Here is a 5,630-nt window from a genome sequence, read left to right on the forward strand (position 1 = left end):
CTCTAGAAATCTAACTAAAGGCTCATGTTGGCTAAACTAATTGCTCCCTCCTTGCCCAAGCTTGAATTCTGCATGAAATAGTGTAACGACCCAACTTCCAATACGTCATGATCGTACCAAAAGTAAGGCATTACTGACCTGTTTTTCTTATTAACTATTTACTATTAAACCTTTAGTTCGATATCGCGATTCAATTTTAGTAAAAATACCAAAAATTTTTGTTTTTGTTTATCAAAATCACATAGCAAACATTTCAAAGTAATAATAATCACATAAATATTAATAATAATATCTGTCATACAAAAGATTTTAGATAAAACTCAGTTACAAATCCTATCCCTCTATATAAAATAAAAAACTAAAATAACAAAGGCGAGGAAACTCTATGAAAGAAACTTAACTCATAAACAAATCTCATAGATAAGGTCTAACAATCACCCGCAACTTCAAATTGAGTCTTCGAACCTGTGTCACTGAAAGGGTGGAAGATTTTGGGGTGAGAACAAACCACACGTTCTCAGTAGGGAATGGGAATGCCGTAAAAGTAATGAAATAAAATGCAAATAATTAGCATACTCAATAAAACTATATTTCATCAAACCTTTTGAATATACTCTTAGTTTTACTTTAACTAATTGATCACCTTTTTCGAAGACTCTAAACTCAAAACAGATCTCAATGACAAGATTAATTATATCAATCATTTTTTTAGCCACTTAATTAATTCTCAATCACAACGTCAATTATTAATCTCTTTAAAACATTCAGAAATTAAAAGTACAAGCAAGAGATTTAATTCAACATACAAACAAATCACAACAAGACAAGCAGCACAAATTACAAAGAAATAAAACAAGCAAACACAATCAAATGCAGATGCGCAAATAAGGATGATGCATGTCTAGTCTTAGTGCAGATAATGAGCTCATTTGTCGGTTTCTACCCGCTCCCGACGTAACCCGAAGCAGCTGAAACGGGTATGGCTTTCCAGTTGACTATACCCCTGTGTACAGGAAATAACCCCTCTGCCACCACAGGGTCCACTGCACGCAGGAAATAACACATCTATCACTGCAGGGATGTATGCCGACACACCTTCTGTATACAGAAAATAACCCCTCTGCCACTACAGAAATGGAACAGGTGGTCACGGTACTTCTGTAGCAGGAAATAACCCCTCTGCCTTACAGAAATAAAATATGTATCTGTATCGTAGGAAAGCATTCTCAATAGTCGCATCACTATCTATCTGACTGTCTCAATGCAGCAGATGATCACACAAATATCTCAGGAGTTGCCATAACGCAACAAATGAATAAACACATCTCTTGGGTTGCCTCAAGCAATAAATAAATATCTCTTGGGTTGCCTCAAGCAACAAATCATCACATAATCATTCACATTATCATCATTCATTATCATTCTCATTGTTCATCATCACTTTGACATTCTTATGCAGTACCTCTTTCTTTCTCTGTTCACTTATGCTATTCAAATTCAATCATACTATACAAACTTTACATCTTTCACTTTTACAACATCTTTAGCTCAAACCATTTCTCTTTATCATTCGCATTCAAATATTATAAAATTCACCAAACTCCTGGTAATCCTTTATTTCAAGCCCAAATCATAACCTTTTTCATATTGAATCAAACTCAACATAATTCCTTTCTTAAATAATTCAAACTTGAAACATAAACCTTTTCTCGGTAATTCCAAATTCAAAATAGTATAATTCTTCTCTTATTTAGATAAAACTCAAATAATATAATTTTTCAAGTTCAAATTTTCTAAAATGACTTCTCAAATAAAACTTCAGGTTTTTATAAAATTTCGACAGCACCTCCCCTAAAACTCGGACTTAACCACCCTTACGGGTTCCCTCTTTCTCAACATCTCATCAAACCTTTCTCAACAATTGCCACAACAATATATTCTCAAAAATATTTGATAAGAGTATAGAAAATCTATTTCTCAAATTCCATATCCAAGTAATCACCAAAACAACATCGGCAATCTAATTTCAGTTTTATTTTTAAAATATCAAACGAATTTGGAATTACGCAAACCTTATATCCACGCGTCCGTCTCGGATTAAGATTCCTATTAAACCAGAAATCACAATTTTTCACTAGCTCTAGCTTCGGAAATATAAGCAAAATCGTGACTGCCCTATAGTGCCTTAAAACCAGAAGACAGCAGCAGCGTACAACATTCGAAATTTCATATAAAATCCAAATTAAATCCAACAACCTTAAAAATTAATGTGGTTAAACATAACTTATCCAAATTTCTTTCTCAATTGGTTCCAAGGTCATACCATTTTTAATGAAGGAGTTACGTAGCTTGGAAGTTAAGTAATTTTCTGCTGAAATCTGTTTTACAAATCATTGAACACAACCTCTTTCCAAGTCCCATAACTCACTGACTAAAACATGGAAAACCCTGAGATTTAAATCATATATACTAACCATACTCAACTTTCACTTCCAATTGGTTGCATCTCTATATAATTCCAGAATTAAAAATTATAAAGGCTCAAAGTTACTGACTTAGAAAACAAAACCTGATTTTTACTGCATAATACATCTTACTTTAAAAATTTATATCTTTAAAACCACAACTCTAACAATTCTAAATTTTTATGAAATTAAATTACTAGGACCAGAGTTTCATTTAAAATTGGTTCCATTTCAAAATTCAAACTGGAGAAATTTTAATAGAGGAAACAAGTTGCTGCTTTCTTAAGCGTCCTGCAGAAAACCAGATTTGGCATTCCTAATTCAAAAATTTACCATAAATCATAAACTTAATGAAAAAGCCTCAAATTCACCAGTCCAGCTTCCTATATCCCAAAGCTTAATCCAGATTTGGTCCCAGGCAATTCTGATCATCACAGAATTAGTTATAGATTTTCAAAGTCTCCGGCTTCATTTAAAAGTAATGCAGAAAATCAAGTTTTACATTTTAACTTTGAAAAATCTTAACTAGTTCTATAGTTAATTCAAACTTCCCAAAATTGAATCCCAACAACAACTTTAATTATAGTTTACTCAGCCTTTACTCTCATATCATTTCGATTATCGTTGTGAATAACTGATTCACTCCCAAAGTCATTTTTTAATCTAAAAAATCAGATTTTCAGCAACTAGTTCAACATTTTAAGATTCAATCTTCCAATTATTCCTTAAGCCCAACTTCAATTACTCGCTAACTAAACCCATTACAATAAACCAACTCAATAGCAACAGTTTCAATTTGACCCATTAAAAAACCGAAATCACAATAATCTCTCATCAAACAATTTATAATTCAATCTCACAAAATCAACAAATTCAACCAAAGTTCCAATCAAAAATCTCAATAATTCCAATCATAATTTCAGCCACACAACTCAACTAATTCAGTATAATCACAGAGTCAGAACTTTTCAACAATTCCATTCATATCAGAGAAAACAATATCAATTACAACTTCAAACACTCACAACAAAGCCCAAAGACATTCACAGCCTTAACCTGAATTCAATAATCCAATTGAAGCACTAACACATCATCAAACTTACTCCAAATTTCACAACCTCAATCATCATCACAATAATCCCAGACCAAACACAAATCTAACTCAGTTCATCAATTATCATTACGACAACTTTTCAATAGTTAACTCATCAAATTTCAATTTAACAAGTATTATCAAATGAATCACCATTCACAACCACATTTCAACCAATTCAGCAATATCACATACAATCAGAATTGTCAACAAATCCATTAAAATCAGAAAACCAATATCAGTCATAGCATTAACCAAAGTTAACCTTGTTAAATTAATTGCTCACAACAGCATCTAATTCCAGTCACAGTCACAGCTCAGAATAATCACAACTAACTAACTAATTTCAAATTCATTTCAAGTCATTCATGTTAATTAAGAAATTCTTAATCATTATTAACCATTTGCACTTATCCAATAACTTTGTAGGCATTCTAAATTAAAAACGTTAAATCCCCTACCTCAATGTCGCGTTAACAACGCAATCAAACCAAACATCAGCCTCAATAACATTTTTCTGATGAGTTCCCTTCCTTCGGCAACAACACAGCAGCTCCGAACCTACGTAGCAGCATCAGAATCATCAAGAGCAGCTCCAACGTTGGTTTCCAGCGGCTCCAACGGCAATACCCGCGGAGGCAGAGATTCAGGTAACTGCGAAAATCAAAAGCAGAGGAAGAACAGAGGACAACCGTGAGTAGGGACAAGGATGAATTACATCAGAGTCAAAACAGCAACTTCGGCAACCCTCACCGGCAAGAACAGAACCAACGTAACTTTAAGGGGTTGAGATAGCAAACCCTAGGAAACAGAAACAAAATTTTGGGGTAGCAGCAGCGGTGCTGGTGGCTCAAAGCAGCAAGAACGCGATACCGGATCACCTCCCGTGACGGCAAGCTTCGCCGACGGCAGAAGCGCAACCAGAAGCTTTGGCAGCGGCGGATCTGGTGGTGGTTCAGACGAAGACAACGCCGGCGACTGGGAGAAACTAGCTCCGACGGCGCACGGGTTTCCTTCCTCCTCCTCTCTTTAATCGCGTCACTCCCTCTCTCCGCGGCGGTGGCACGGCAGCAGTGACGAGCTTCAGCGGCGGCGACTCACTGGCGACGGAGGTTTGGCAGTGGTGAACGGCTTCTCTTCCTCTGTGCGCACTCTGCTCCTCCTTTCCACCAATCAGCGACAGCAACGCAGATAGGGTGCGGCGCGACAGCAACAGAACGGCGGCGCGGCGGTGGCGGCTGCGCGCGGGCAAGGTTGGGCGACGCTGTGGATGGTGGCGACGGCGTAGCAGGGCCCGACGAACGGAGGCGGCGACGGTGCCAAGCCCCCTCCGGCGATGCTCTTCCCTCTTCTCTCGGATCCCACTCTCTCTCTCTCTGCTTCTTTTTCAGTTCTGTGTGAATGAGTTTTGCGTTTAGGAAAGGAAAGGGGTGCAGCTGAGTGGGGTGAGGGAGTTAGGGTTAGGGTTTCTGAGATTTGGGAATTAGGGTTTCTGATTCAATTTGGGAATTAGGGTTAGAAATTAGGGATTTTATAAAGTAATATAGATAGATATGAATAGATATTTTAATAAAATTGAAGGGTAGAATAATTTTGAAATCAAATATACTCTATTAAAAATATTTAGGAACATTATTTATCAACATATTTCTAGGCTCAATCAATTATTTCTAATTTAAATTATAAAATAAACACATTAATCATATAATTATAAAATATAGTTCAAACTCAATATTAATCATTCAAATTAAATAATATAATTTCTCATTATTTTTCTATCACTAGACTTTAATTTCAATTTATAAAATAACCAATTATAATAAAAATTGTACATAAATATTAATTGACGTAAACTTAAAATATTTATAAATATCAATCTAATCATTTCTAATAAAATAATTTCTAGGAGTTCAAATTAATAACATAATTCATTCAAAATAGAATTTATTTAAATTAAATTATACAAATCTTCTTATTTTTCAATTACTAAAATTATAATTTCAATTATACCAAATATCTAATAAAGTTTATATAAAAAAATTCTAATTAATTTAAACTTCAATTATCATAAA

At 34.8% G+C, this 5,630-nt stretch overlaps 1 long non-coding RNA gene across 1 annotated transcript; it reads right to left on the reverse strand.

Annotated features, from left to right (window-relative positions):
- Positions 1-251: 251 nt before the first annotated feature.
- Positions 252-5,072, reverse strand: LOC112758877 (uncharacterized). The gene is made up of 3 exons (XR_003179843.3): positions 4,312-5,072; positions 4,020-4,212; positions 252-473 (listed from the first exon to the last, which is right to left on the reverse strand). It is a non-coding gene; the product is annotated as an uncharacterized lncRNA (long non-coding RNA).
- Between the last annotated feature and the right edge of the window lie 558 nt (positions 5,073-5,630).

The sequence above is a fragment of the Arachis hypogaea genome, chromosome 16 (genome assembly GCF_003086295.3).
Source record: "Arachis hypogaea cultivar Tifrunner chromosome 16, arahy.Tifrunner.gnm2.J5K5, whole genome shotgun sequence".
Taxonomy (NCBI): domain Eukaryota; kingdom Viridiplantae; phylum Streptophyta; class Magnoliopsida; order Fabales; family Fabaceae; genus Arachis; species Arachis hypogaea.